Genomic DNA, 13,618 nt, shown 5'->3' with positions numbered 1-13,618 from the left:
CAGCTCAGCGTTCAACACCATCGTACCCTCAAAGCTCATCACTAAGCAAAGGATCCTGGGACTAAACACCTCCCTCTGCAAATGGATCCTGGACTTCCTGACGGGCCGCCCCCAGATGGTGAGGGTAGGTAGCAACACATCTGCCACGCTGATCCTCAACACTGGAGCTCCACAGGGGTGCGTGCTCAGTCCCCTCCTGTACTCCCTGTTCACCCACGACTGCATGGCCAGGCACAACTCCAACACCATCATTAAGTTTGCAGATGACAACAGTGGTAGGCCTGATCACAGACAACGACGAGACAGGCTATAGGGAGGTGGTCAGAGACCTGGCCGTGTAGTGCCAGAATAACAACCTATCCCTCAATGTAGCCAAGACTAAGGAGATGATTGTGGACTACAGGAAAAGGAGGACCGAGCACGCCCCCATTCTCATCAACGGGGCTGTAGTGGAGCAGGTTGAGAGCTTCAAGTTCCTCGGTGTCCTCATCAACAAGAAACTAGAATGGTCCAAACACACCAAGACAGTTGTGAAGAGGGCACGACAAAGCCTATTCTCCCTCAGGAAACCAAAAATATTTGGCATGGGTCCTCAAAAGGTTCTACAGCTGCAACATCGAGAGCATCCTGACTGGTTGCATCACTGCCTGGTACAGCAAATGCTCGGCCTCCGACCGCAAGGCACTACAGAGGGTAGTGCGTACGGCCCAGTACATCACTAGGGCTAAGCTTCCTGCCATCCTGGACCTCTACACCAGGCGGTGTCAGAGGAAGGCCCTAAAAATTGTCAAAGACCCCAGCCACCCCAGTCATAGTCTGTCCTCTCTACTACCGCATGGCAAGCGGTACCGGAGTGCCAAGTCTAGGACAAAAAGGCTTCTCAACAGTTTTTACCCCCAAGCCATAAGACTCCTGAACAGGTTATCAAATGGCTACCCGGACTATTTGCATTGTGTGCCCCCCTCCCCCCAACCCTCTTTTTACGCTGCTGCTACTCTCTGTTTATCATATATGCATAGTCACTTTAACTATACATTCATGTACATCCTACCTCAATTGGGCCGACCAACCAGTGCTCCCGCACATTGGCTAACCGGGCTATCTGCATTGCGTCCCGCCACCCACCAACCCCTCTTTTACGCTACTGCTACTCTCTGTTCATCATATATGCATTGTCACTTTAACCATATCTACTTTAACCATATCATATCTACATACTACATACTACCATATGTACATACTACCTCAATCAGCCTGACTAACTGTGTCTGTATGTAGCCTTGATACTTTTATAGCTTCGCTACTGTGTATATAGCCAGTCTTTTTACTGTTTTATTTCTTTTTCTTTTTTCTTTCACCTAACACCTTTTTGCACTATTGGTTAGAGCCTGTAAGTAAGCATTTCACTGTAAGGTCTGCACCTGTTGTATTCGGCGCACGTGACAAATAAACTTTGATTTGTAAAAAGCAGGAGCTGAGATACAAATGCTGGTTGACTCAAACAAACAAGACTAACAGGCAACAGCCAAACAGAGAACACAGGTAAAAATACACAGGGGATAATGAGGAAGATGGGCGACACCTGGAGGGGGGTGGAGATGGGAGTTCCATGCAATCATGGCTCTGTATAATACTGTGAGTCACAGGAGGTTGGTGGCACCTTCATTGGGAAGGATGGGCTTGTGGTAATGGTTTGAGTGGAATGGTATCAAACACAAACAATGGTATCCGGACATTATTATGAGCCGTCCTCCCCTCAGCAGCCTCCTGTGCTGTGCGTTGCCGTGAATTCGTTTTGGACGTGGGGACTGTGAGGGGACCCCTGGTGGCATGTCTTGTGAGGTATGTGCTGTATGGCTGTGAGTTGTATATTATTTGATTATGCAGACGATTTATCACATTAATATTTTTCATAACTGGAAGAGAAGCAATTAATCTCTCATCAACCCTCAACCAGGAAAGACTGGCATGCATGTTGTTGATGTTAGTTCTGAGGCACAACTCCAGTTGAGGTTTAGGTCTTAGAGAATAACTTTTAGGGAATGTTCTGTGGTGGTTGTTACAGATGTTGTGCACATAATTGTAGTGAATGCTCGGAGAACATTCCAAGGATATTTAATTTAAAACCTTTAAAAATATATACAGTTGAAGTCAGAAGTTTACATACACCTTAGCCAAATATATTTAAACTCAGTATTTCACAATTCCTGACATTTAATCCTCGTAAAAATTCCCTGTCTTAGGTCAGTTAGGATCACCACTTTATTTTAAGAATGTGAAAAGTCAGAATAATAGTAGATCGAATGATTTATTTCAGCTTTTATTTCTTTCATCACGTTCCCAGTGGGTCAGAAGTTTACATACACTCAATTAGTATTTGGTAGCATTCCCTTTAAATTGTTTAACTTGGGTCAAACGTTTTGGATAGCCTTCCACAAGCTTCCCACAATAAGTTGGGTGAATTTTGGCCGATTCCTCCTGACAGAGCTGGTGTAACTGAGTCAGGTTTGTAAGCCTCCTTGCTCGCACACGCTTTTTCAGATCTGCCCACAAATTTTCTATGGGATAGAGGTCAGGACTTTGTGATAGCCACTGCAATAACTTGACAATGTTGTCATTAAGCCATTTTGCCACAACTTTGGAAGTATGCTTGGGGTCATTGTCCCTTTGGAAGAACCATTTGCGACCAAGCTTTAACTTCCTGACTGATGTCTTGAGATGTTGCTCCAATATATCCACATAATTTTCCTACCTCATGATGCCATCTATTTTGTGAAGTGCACCAGTCCCTCCTGCAGCGAAGCACCCTCACAACATGATGCTGCCACCCCCGTACATCACGGTTGGGATGGTGTTCTTCGGCTTGCAAGCCTCCCCCTCCAAACATAACGATGGCCAAACAGTTCTATTTTTGTTTCATCAGACCAGAGGACATTTGCACATTGCACATTTGTGGCCTGCTGGAGGTCATTTTGCAGGGCTCTGGCAGTGCACCTCCTTGCACTAAGGCGGAGGTAGCGGTCCTGCTGCTGGGTTGTTGCCCTCCTACGGCCTCCTCCACGTCTCCTGATGTACTGGCCTGTCTCCTGGTAGCGCCTCCATGCTCTGGACACTACGCTGACAGACACAGCAAACCTTTTTGCCACAGCTCGCATTGATGTGCCATCTTGGATGAACTGCACTACCTGAACCACTTGTGTGGGTTGTAGACTCCGTCTCATGCTACCACTAGAGTGAAAGCACTGCCAGCATTCAAAAGTGACCAAAACATCAGCCAGGAAGCATAGGAACTGAGAAGTGGTCTGTGGTCACCACCTGCAGAACCATTCCGTTATTGGGGGTGTCTTGCTAATTGCCTATAATTTCCACCTTTTGTCTATTCCATTTGCACAACAGCATGTGAAATTTATTGTCAATCAGTGTTGCTTCCTAAGTGGACAGTTTGATTTCACAGAAGTGTGATTGACTTGGAGTTACATTGTGTTGTTTAAGTGTTCCCTTTATTTTTTTGAGCAGTGTATATATATATATATATATATATATATATATGAATGTGCAAGTAGAGATACTGGGGTGCAACGGAACAAGATAAATAAATAAATAAATACAGTATGGGGATGAGGTAGTTGGATGGGCTATTTATGACAGCTGGTGCTTAAAGCTACTGAGGGAGATATGAGTCTCCAGCTTCAGTGATTTTTGCAGTTCGTTCCAGTCATTGGCAGCAGAGAACTGGAAGGAAAGGTGGCCACAGGAAGAATTGGCTTTGGGGGCGACCAGTGAGATATACCTGCTGGAGCACGTGCTACGGGTGGGTGCTGCTGTGGTGACCAGTGAGCTGAGATAAGGCGGGGCTTTACCTAGCAGAGACGTGTAGATGACCTGGAGCCAGTGGGTTTGGCGACGAATATGAAGCGAGGGCCAGCCAACGAGAGCGTACAGGTCACAGTGGTGGTAATATATGGGGCTTTGGTGACAAAACGGATGGCACTGTGATAGACTGCATCCAATTTGTTGAGTAGAGTGTTGGAGGCTATATTGTAAATGACATCGCCGAAGTCGAGGATCGGTAGGATGGTCAGTTTTATAGATGACCTGGAGCCAGTGGGTTTGGCGACGAGTATGAAGCGAGGGCCAGCCAACGAGAGAGTACAGGTCACAGTGGTGGTAATATATGGGGCTTTGGTGAGCATGAGCATGTTTGGCAGCATGAGTGAAGGATGCTTTGTTGCGAAATAGGAAGCCGATTCTAGATTTTATTTTGGATTGGATGAAGCGAGGGCCAGCCAACAAGAGCATACAGGTCGCAGTGGTGGGTAGTATATGGGGCTTTGGTGACAAACTTGATGGCACTGTGATAGGCTGATGTGGGGTGCTGCAGGCTCTCAAGAACAAAGTTACACTGCTGCCATTAAAGACACCTCTAAATAACATTTGGGTGGCTTTCTTTTCTCTCCAAGTTGTTGTGCCTAATTGTTGTTGAATTCCAGTAAACCCTCACAGTAAAACCAGAGGCACACAGTGCTCCTTGTTTGCTTGGAGCTCAGACACCTCATCATCGTGACACAAGCTGTTTTTCCCACAGAGGATCAGAATGTCAGATAGTGTTTGTTTATGTGGATGACGCTGGAGGGCTGAGGGCTGAGACACAACAAAAACTACAGCCATGGAAAAACAATATGTAGTGTTGTCTAGGAATGCCCTCACCTGAGAGGCACCATTTCTGCATGAGTGATAAGCCAATGGGGACTGTAATGAGGCCTAGCCGACTTGCTCCTGACGCCAGCTCAAGATGAGCACCGTACATATTTCTATAGTCTGTGATGCAGAAGCACTGTCCCTTAGATCTGAAGAACTGGCAAATCTAGACATTCTGAACACTCTATTTGTATTTGTATTCATTAGGGATCCCCATTAGCTGCTGCCAAGGCCAAACACATTAAGGCACATCACAGAAAAACACACAAACAACAGTACATAAAATAACATCATTACACCACTAAATATCTACAACACAAAATGTATAATACCACCAAACAACAATATTAAAATGTACGTGTATGCATTTAGCATGTAAATCTTGGTGGGGCAAACTCCCCCAATGTTTTTGATGCATGCCAGCCACTATACAGCACAACAAAAATCAAAATCAAATCAAATTTTATTTGTCACATGTGCCAAATACAACACCTTACAGTGAAATGCTTACTTACAAGCCATTAACCAACAATGCAGTTTTAAGAAAAATACCAACCAAAAAAAAGATATAGAGTAACAAATAATTAAAGAGCAGCATTAAAATAACAACAGAGAGGCAATATACAGGGGGTACCGGTACAGAGCCGATGTACGGGGGCACCAGTTAGTCGAGGTAATATATACATGTGAGAAAAGTAATTAAAGTGACTTATGCATAGATAATAACAGAGAGCAGCAGCAGTGTAAAGGGGGGGGGCAATGCATGTAGTCATTTGATTAGATGTTCAGTGGTCTGATGGCTTGGGGGTAGAAGCTGTTTAGAAGCCTCTTGGACCTAGACTTGGTGCTCTGGGAGTGCTTGCCGTGCGGTAGCAGAGAGAACAGTCTATGACTAGGGTGGATGGAGTCTTTGACCATTTTTAGGGCCTTCCTCTGACACCGCCTGGTATAGAGGTCCTGGGTGGCAGGAAGCTTGGCCCCAGTGATGTACTGGGCCGTACGCACTACCCTCTGTAGTGCCTTGCGGTCGGAGGCCGAGCAGTTGCCATACCAGGCAGTGATGCAACCAGTCAGGATGCTCTCGATGGTGCAGCTGTAGAACCTTTTGAGGATCTAAGGACCCATGCCAAATCTTTTCAGTCTCCTGAGGGGGAATATGTTTTGTCATGCCCTATTCATGACTGTCTTGGTGTGATTGGACCATTCTAGTTTGTTGGTGATGAGGACCCCAAGGAACTTGAAGCTCTCAACCTGCTCCACCATAGCCCTGTCGATGAGAATGGGGGTGAGCTCGGACCTCCTTTTCCTGTGGTCCACAGTCATCTCCTTAGTCTTGATCACATTGAGGGAGAGGTTGTTGTCCTGGTACCACAAACCCAGGTCTCTGACCTCCTCCCTATATTCTGTCACGTTGTTGTTGGTGATCAGGCCTACCGTTGTTGTGTCATCGGCAAACTTAATGATGGTGTTGGGGTCGTGCCTGGCTGTGCAGTCATAAGTGAACAGGGAGTACAGGAGAGGACTGAGCACGCACCCCTGAGGGGCCCACGTGTCAGCGTGGTGTGTGTTGATACCTATCCTCACCACCTGGGCGCGGCCCGTCAGGAAATCCAGGATCCAGTTGCAGGGTGGTGTTTAGTCCCAAGGTCCTTAGTTTAGTGATGAGCTTTGAGGGCACTATGGTGTTGAACGCTGAGCTGTAGTCAAAGAATAGCATTCTCACAGAGGTGTTAATTTTGTCCAGGTGTGAAAGGGCAGTGTGGAGTGCAATAGAGATTACATCGTCTGTGGATCTGTTGGGGCGGTATGTAAATTGGAATGGGTCTAGGGTTTCTGGGATAATGGTGTTGATGTGAGCCATGACCAGCCTTTCAAAGCACTTCATGGCTACAGACGTGAGTGCTACGGGTCAGTAGTAATTTAGGCAGGTTACCTTAGTCTTCTTGGGCACAGGGAAACATGTTGGTATTACAGACTCAGACAGGAAGAGGTTGAAAATGTCAGTGAAGACCCTCACCAGTTGGTCAACGCATGCTCGGTGTACACGTCCAGGTAATCCGTCTAGCCCCGCAGCCTTGTGAATGTTGACCTGTTTAAAGGTCTTACTCACATCGGCTGCGGAGAGCGTGATCACACAGTCATCCGTGACAGCTGATGCTCTCATGTATGTTTCAGTGTTACTTGCCTCAAAGCGAGCATAGAAGTAGTTCAGCTCATCTGAAAGGCTCGTGTCACTGGGCAGCTCTCGGCTGTGCTTCCCTTTGTAGTCTGTAACAGTTTGCAAGCCCTGCCACATCCGACGAGCATCAGAATCGGTGTACTATGATTCGATCTTAGTCCTGTATTGATGCTTTGCCTGTTTGATGGTTCGTCGGAGGGCATAGCGAGATTTCTTATAAGCTTCCGGGTTAAAGTCCCACTCCTTGAAGCGGAGGCTCTACCCTTTAGCTCAGCTCTGGTTGGGGTATGTACGTACAGTCACTGTGAGGATGACGTCATCAATGCACTTATTGATGAAGCCAGTGACTGATGTGGTGTACTCCTCAATGCCATCGGAAGAATCCCGGAACATATTGCAGTCCATGCTAGCAAAACAGTCCTGTAACTTAGCATCTGCTTCATCTGACTACTTTTTTATTGACCGAGTCACTGGTGCTTCCTGCTTTAACTTTTGCTTTTAGCAGGAATCAGGAGGATAGAATTATGGTCAGATTTGCCAATATGGAGGACGAGGGAGAGCTTTGTACGCATCTCTATGTGTGGAGTAAAGGTGGTCTAGAGTTTTTTTCCCCTCTGGTTGCACATTTAACATGCTGATAGAAATGAGGTTAAATGGATTTCAGTTTCCCTGCGTTAAAGTCCCCGGCCACTAGGAGCGCCGCCTCTGGATGAGAGTTTTCCTGTTTGCTTATGGTGGTATGGTATACAGCTCACTGAGTGCGGTCTTAGTGCCAGCATTGGTTTGTGGTGGTATGTAGACAGCTATGAAAAATGCAGATGATAAACTCTCTAGGTAGATAGTCTGGTCTACAGCTTATCATGAGATACTCTACCTCAGGCGAGCAAAACCTAGAGACTTCCTTAGATATCGTGCACCAGCATTTGTTTACAAATATACATAGAACGCCTCCCCTTGTCTTACCAGAGGCTGCTGTTCTATCCTGCCGATGCAGTGAAAAACCCGCCAACTGTATTTTATTAATGTCGTCGTTCAGCCACGACTCGGTGAAACAAAAACAACAGTTTTCAATGTCCCATTGGTAGGATATACATGCTTTTAGCTTGTCCAATTTATTTTCCAGCGATTGTACATTGGCCAGTAGTACAGATGGCAAGGGAAGATTAGCCACTCGTCGGCGGATCCTCACAAGGCACCCCGATCTCTTTCCGCAATATCTTTTCCGTCTCTTCTCCAGCGAATGACGTGGATGAGGGCCTGTTCGGGTGTCTGGTGTAAATCCCTCTTGTCCGACCCATTAAAGAGAAATCGTTGTCCAGTTCAAGGTGAGTAATCGCTGTTCTGATTTCCAGAAGCTCTTTTCGGTCATAAGAGACGGTAGAGGCAACATTATGTACAAAATAAGTTACAAAAAATGTGAAAAAACAAACAAAATAGCACGGTTGGTTAAGAGCCCATGAAACGGCAACCATCTTCTCCTGTGCTATCTTACGTTGGACAATATATTAATTTCACTATAATGTTGACAAACAGTGCCCACAAACTGTTAGGGCCTAAATAAAGCTGTCCCAACAGCAGAGTCCCAACAGCTGTCCCAACACCACTGCTACACATGGCTATTAGCTGAGCCTTGTCTGGCAGCGAAACAGTTCATGCAGCCTCATTTACTGCCTTTAAAAAAATATATAGCTGATATGGCTGACTACTTAAACAAATGTGGTTTCTACTGACAATTGAGATGTACAAACTATGGCATAAGGGGACAACGAGCAGATAAGAGGCAATCCATAATTTTGATTAAGACATTAATGAGCGAGCTAGGACTGGCATAGTCAATATAACTATTTGTTCATCACTTTTGAAATGTACAGCGACAGAATTCATAACATGGGCCGTTCTTACAGTATTCTCCCTGTACACCAAGTCAGAACCTTAGGATAAATAGAGGGAGCATATAAACAGACAATGAAAGCTCTTACAATATTGGATGATAACATTTCTGATTTGGTGTGCACCACCAAATCAGAACAGCAGGCTAAATTATGAAGGGAAAAGGGACCAAATGATCAGGGTGAGGCACATGGGCTACTAACAGCTTACTACATATACTTAGTATTACTTTCTTAGCTACAGTATACATATCTCCCTGGCATATAAATAATTTATGCAGCAGCATACAAGACATTTTTGGACTCACCTTGTTGTGCTGTGCTCACTTGAACAGGAAGGTCCCGCAGCGGTCCTTAGTGGACACATTTTGTCATCAAACTTTGTCATCAAAGTCTGGCATTCTCTGGATGTATGGTGCTTTAAGACAACTTGGAACTCTGAAAGAAACAAGGTCGAATCATGACGTCATCGTCAGGTCATAGATCTAGAAAGAGGCCAGAGTTCCCGACTTGGAATTCTGAGTTGGATGACCGTTCAAAACGTATTTTCCCAGTTGAAGGTAGTTTTTATTCAGTTTCCAATGGTCTTAAACTCACTGAAGTCTGAGATTTCCCCGTTTCGAGTTTACTGTTGTTTGGAGCACGGCAGATGTCATCCTGGATTGACAGCATGGTCAATGTTGAATATTTATCATTTTAAGCTTGGAAAAGAGACCCTTAATAAACCAAGATCCTTAAACCAAGACTTAGACCACAAATCCACTCCACTGAATAGCAGGCTAGTGATTGCTTTGCAATGCTTGCAGTTAGCCACTGATTCCTTCCAAACCACTCACTGTTGAATTTGCGATTTCCAACTTGTTGTGTAATGTTTATGTCCAATGGCCGATGATGTTTTATCTTTAATTTCTCTTCATAATTTCTCTTCATATGACAAGGATTGAAACGGATTTGCCAGTAGATCGTCGACTTGATTCATGATGATGACTGCTAGCTTGCTAGCTAAGACTTTGAAAGTATGATGTTGACATGATCAAAGCTACTGTAGATATAGCGTGATTTGACGTTGTTTTCTCTGTGGCAAATGGCCTTGAGCCTTCTTGGATGGGCACTTCTAATGTAACTCTATGGCAGCACCCAAGGGGCTTGAATTTTCGAGCTCTCCCTGTAGATTTTGCTGTGCCGTAGTGTCCCCATGAGTGACAGAACACTGAGCCAATCACGGCGCAACTAAAGAACATTACCAACCCCTACACTCCGTATTTTCCACTGGCTGTCCCAACACCACAGAAAGAACTGAGCTAGGCTGAAACCTGCATTTTGGATCATGTTTGTATGCGGCTTTATTAACTAAAATACTTTTTTTTTTTTACATTGTTTGCAAACAAATATGTGGCACGTATTAACGCCAAAATAACATGCAAAACAGGCAACAACAAAATATATGTATATGCATTTTATACATTTTACATCAAAAATATTAAATAACACATATGGAATCATGTATTAACCAAAAAAGTGTAAATCAAATCTAATGCACATTTGTGGCCTGCTGGAGGTCATTTTGCAGGGCTCTGGCAGTGCTCCTCCTTGCACAAAGGCGGAGGTAGTGGTCCTGCTGCTGGGTTGTTGCCCTCCTATGGCCTCCTCCACGTCTCCTGATGTACTGGCCTGTCTCCTGGTAGCGCCTCCATGCTCTGGACACTACGCTGACAGGCACAGCAAACCTTCTTGCCACAGCTCGCATTGATGTGCCATCCTGGATGAGCTGCACTACCTGAGCCACTTGTGTGGGTTGTAGACTCCGTCTCATGCTACCACTAGAGTGAGAGCACCGCCAGCATTCAAAAGTGACCAAAACATCAGCCAGGAAGCATAGGAACTGAGAAGTGGTCTGTGGTCACCACCTGCAGAACCACTCCTTTATTGGGTCTTGCTAATTGCCTATAATTTCCACCTTTTGTCTATTCCATTTGCACAACAGCATGTGAAATGTATTGTCAATCAGTGTTGCTTCCTAAGTGGACAGTTTGATTTCACAGAAGTGTGATTGACTTGGAGTTACATTGTGTTGTTTAAGTGTTCCCTTTATTTTTTTGAGCAGTGTATTTTAGATTTTAGATTCTTCAATGCCAAGAGTGTGCAAAGCTGTCATCAAGGCAAAGGGTGGCTACTTTGAAGAATAAAAGTGTACGAGTATGGTTTTTGGTTACTACATGATTCCACATGTGTTATTTCATAGTTTTGATATATATATATATATATATATATATATATATATATATATATATATATATATATATATATATATATATATATATATATATAACTTTCGGAATGCAATATTTCAGACTCCTTGACTTTTTCCACATTTTGTTAAGTTACAGCCTTATTCTAAAATTGATCAAATTATTTTTTTCCCTCATCAATCTACACACAATACCCCACACAAAATTCCTGGCTTGTGTTTTGCTCTGAGGTGTACTGTCAACTGTGGGGCCTTATATAGGCAGGTGACTGCCTTTCCTAATCATGTCCAATCTATTGAATTTACCACAGGTAGAGTCCAATCAAGTTGTAGAAACATTTCAAGGATGATCAATGGAAGGAGGATGCGCCTGAGCTCAATTTCGAGTCTCATAGCAAAGGGTCTGAATACTTATGTACAGTGCCTTCGGAAAGTATTCAGACCCCTTAACTTTTTCCACATTTTGTTACGTTACAGCCTTATTCTAAAAATGTTCCTCATCAATCTACAAACAATACCCAAAAATTATAGATATTTTTACATTTTTGCTAATTTATTAAACATTTTAAACTGAAATATTACATTTAGGTAAGTATTCAAACCCTTTACTCAGTACTTTGTTGAAGCAACTTTGGCAGCGATTACATTACGGAATCTTCCTGGGTATGACACTTCAAGCTTGGCACACCTGTATTTGGAGAGTTTCTCCCATTCTTCTCTGCAGATCCTCTCAAGCTCTGTCAAGTTGGATGGGGAGCATTGCTGCACAGCTATTTTCAGGTCTCTCCAGAGGTGTTCAATCAGGTTCAAGTCCGCGCTCTGTCTGGGTCACTCAAGGACATTCAAAGACTTGTCCCGAAGCCACTCCTGCATTGTCTTGGCTGTGTGCTTTGGGTTGTTGTCCTATTAGAAGGATCTCAAGGATCTCTCTGTACTTTGCTCCATTCATCTTTCCCTCGATCCTGACTAGTCTCCCAGTCCCTGCTGCTGAAAAACATCCACACAGCATGATGCTGCCAACACAATGCTTCACCGTAGGAACAGTGCCAGGTTACCTCCAGACGTGACGCTTGGCATTCAGGCTAAAGAGTTCAGTCTTGGTTTCATCAGACCAGAGAATCTTGTTTCTCATGGTCTGAGAGTCTTTACATACCTTTTGGAAAACTCCAAGCAGGCTGTCATGTACGTTTTTCCCATCTGGCCACTCTACCTTAAAGGCCTAATTGGTGGAGTGCTGCAGAGATGGTTGTCCTTCTGGAAGGTTCTCCCATCTCCACAGAGGAACTCTGGAGCTCTGTCAGAGTGACCATCGGGTTCTTGGTCACATCCCTGACCATGGCCCTTCTCCCCCGATTGCTCAGTTTGGTGGGGTGGCCAACTCCAGGAAGAGTCTTGGTGGTTCCAAACTTCTTCCATTTAAGAATGATAGGGGCCACTGTGTTCTTAGGGATCTTCAATGCTGCAGAAATGTTTTGGTACCCTTCACCAGATCTGTGTTTCAACACAATCCTGTCTCAGAGCTCTACGGACAATTTCTTTGACCTTATGGCTTGGGTTTTGCTCTGACATGCACTGTCAACTGTGGGACCGCAAAGGCGCAGGTGTTGCTAAAATTTATGACAGAAAATGTACATTTACAAAAACAAAAATGACTGCGTTTTCATCTTTTGAGCTTCTAGTCATGAAATCTGTGCAGCCTACTCAATCACTTTTTATAGCTGCTGTTTACAGGCCTCCTGGGCCGTATACACCATTCCTCACTGAGTTCCCTGAAATCCTATCGGACCTTGTAGTCATCACATGGAAAAGTCCAGAGACCCACTCCAAAAGGCTTTTGGAGCCATCATCGACTCAGTGGATTTTGAACAATATGTCTCCAGACCCACTCATTGCCACAGTCATTCCCTGGATCTAGTTTTGTCCTGTGGGAATAGATATTGTGAGTCGAAATGTTTTCCTCATAATCCTGGACAATCGGACCACCATTTTATTACGTTAGCAATCGCAACAAATAATCTGCTCAGACCCCAACCAAGGATCATCAAAAGCCATGCAATAAATTCTCGGAAAACCCAACAATTCCTAGATGCCTTTCCAGAATCCTTCCACCTACCCAAGTACAAAATTCAGATCTTAATTGAACCTTGCGTAACACCCTAGATGCAGTCACACTCCTAAAAACAAAAAAAACATTTGTCACAAGAAGTTTGCTCCCTGGTATACAGAAAATACCTGAGCCCTGAAGCAAGCTTTCAGAAAATTGGACCAGAAATGACGCTCCACCAAACTGGAAGTCTTCTGAGTAGCTTGGAAAGACAGTACCATGCAATATCGAAGAGCCCTCACTGCTGTTCGATCATCCTATTTTTCCAACCTAATTGAGGAGAATAAGAACAATCCAAAATGTATTTTTGATACTGTTGCAAAGCTAACTTAAAAAGCAGCATTCAAGAAGAGAGGATAGCTTTCACTTCAGCAGTGATACATTCATGAAAGTCTTCAATGAAAAGATCATGATCATTAGAAAGCAAATTACGGACTCCACTTTGAATCTGCATATTTCTCCAAAGCTTAGTTGTCCTGAGTCTGCACAGAACTGCCAGG

This window comes from Salvelinus namaycush, chromosome 2, assembly GCF_016432855.1.
Source record: "Salvelinus namaycush isolate Seneca chromosome 2, SaNama_1.0, whole genome shotgun sequence".
In the NCBI taxonomy this organism is placed as follows: domain Eukaryota; kingdom Metazoa; phylum Chordata; class Actinopteri; order Salmoniformes; family Salmonidae; genus Salvelinus; species Salvelinus namaycush.
Note: the sequence above shows the minus strand (reverse complement) of the source record.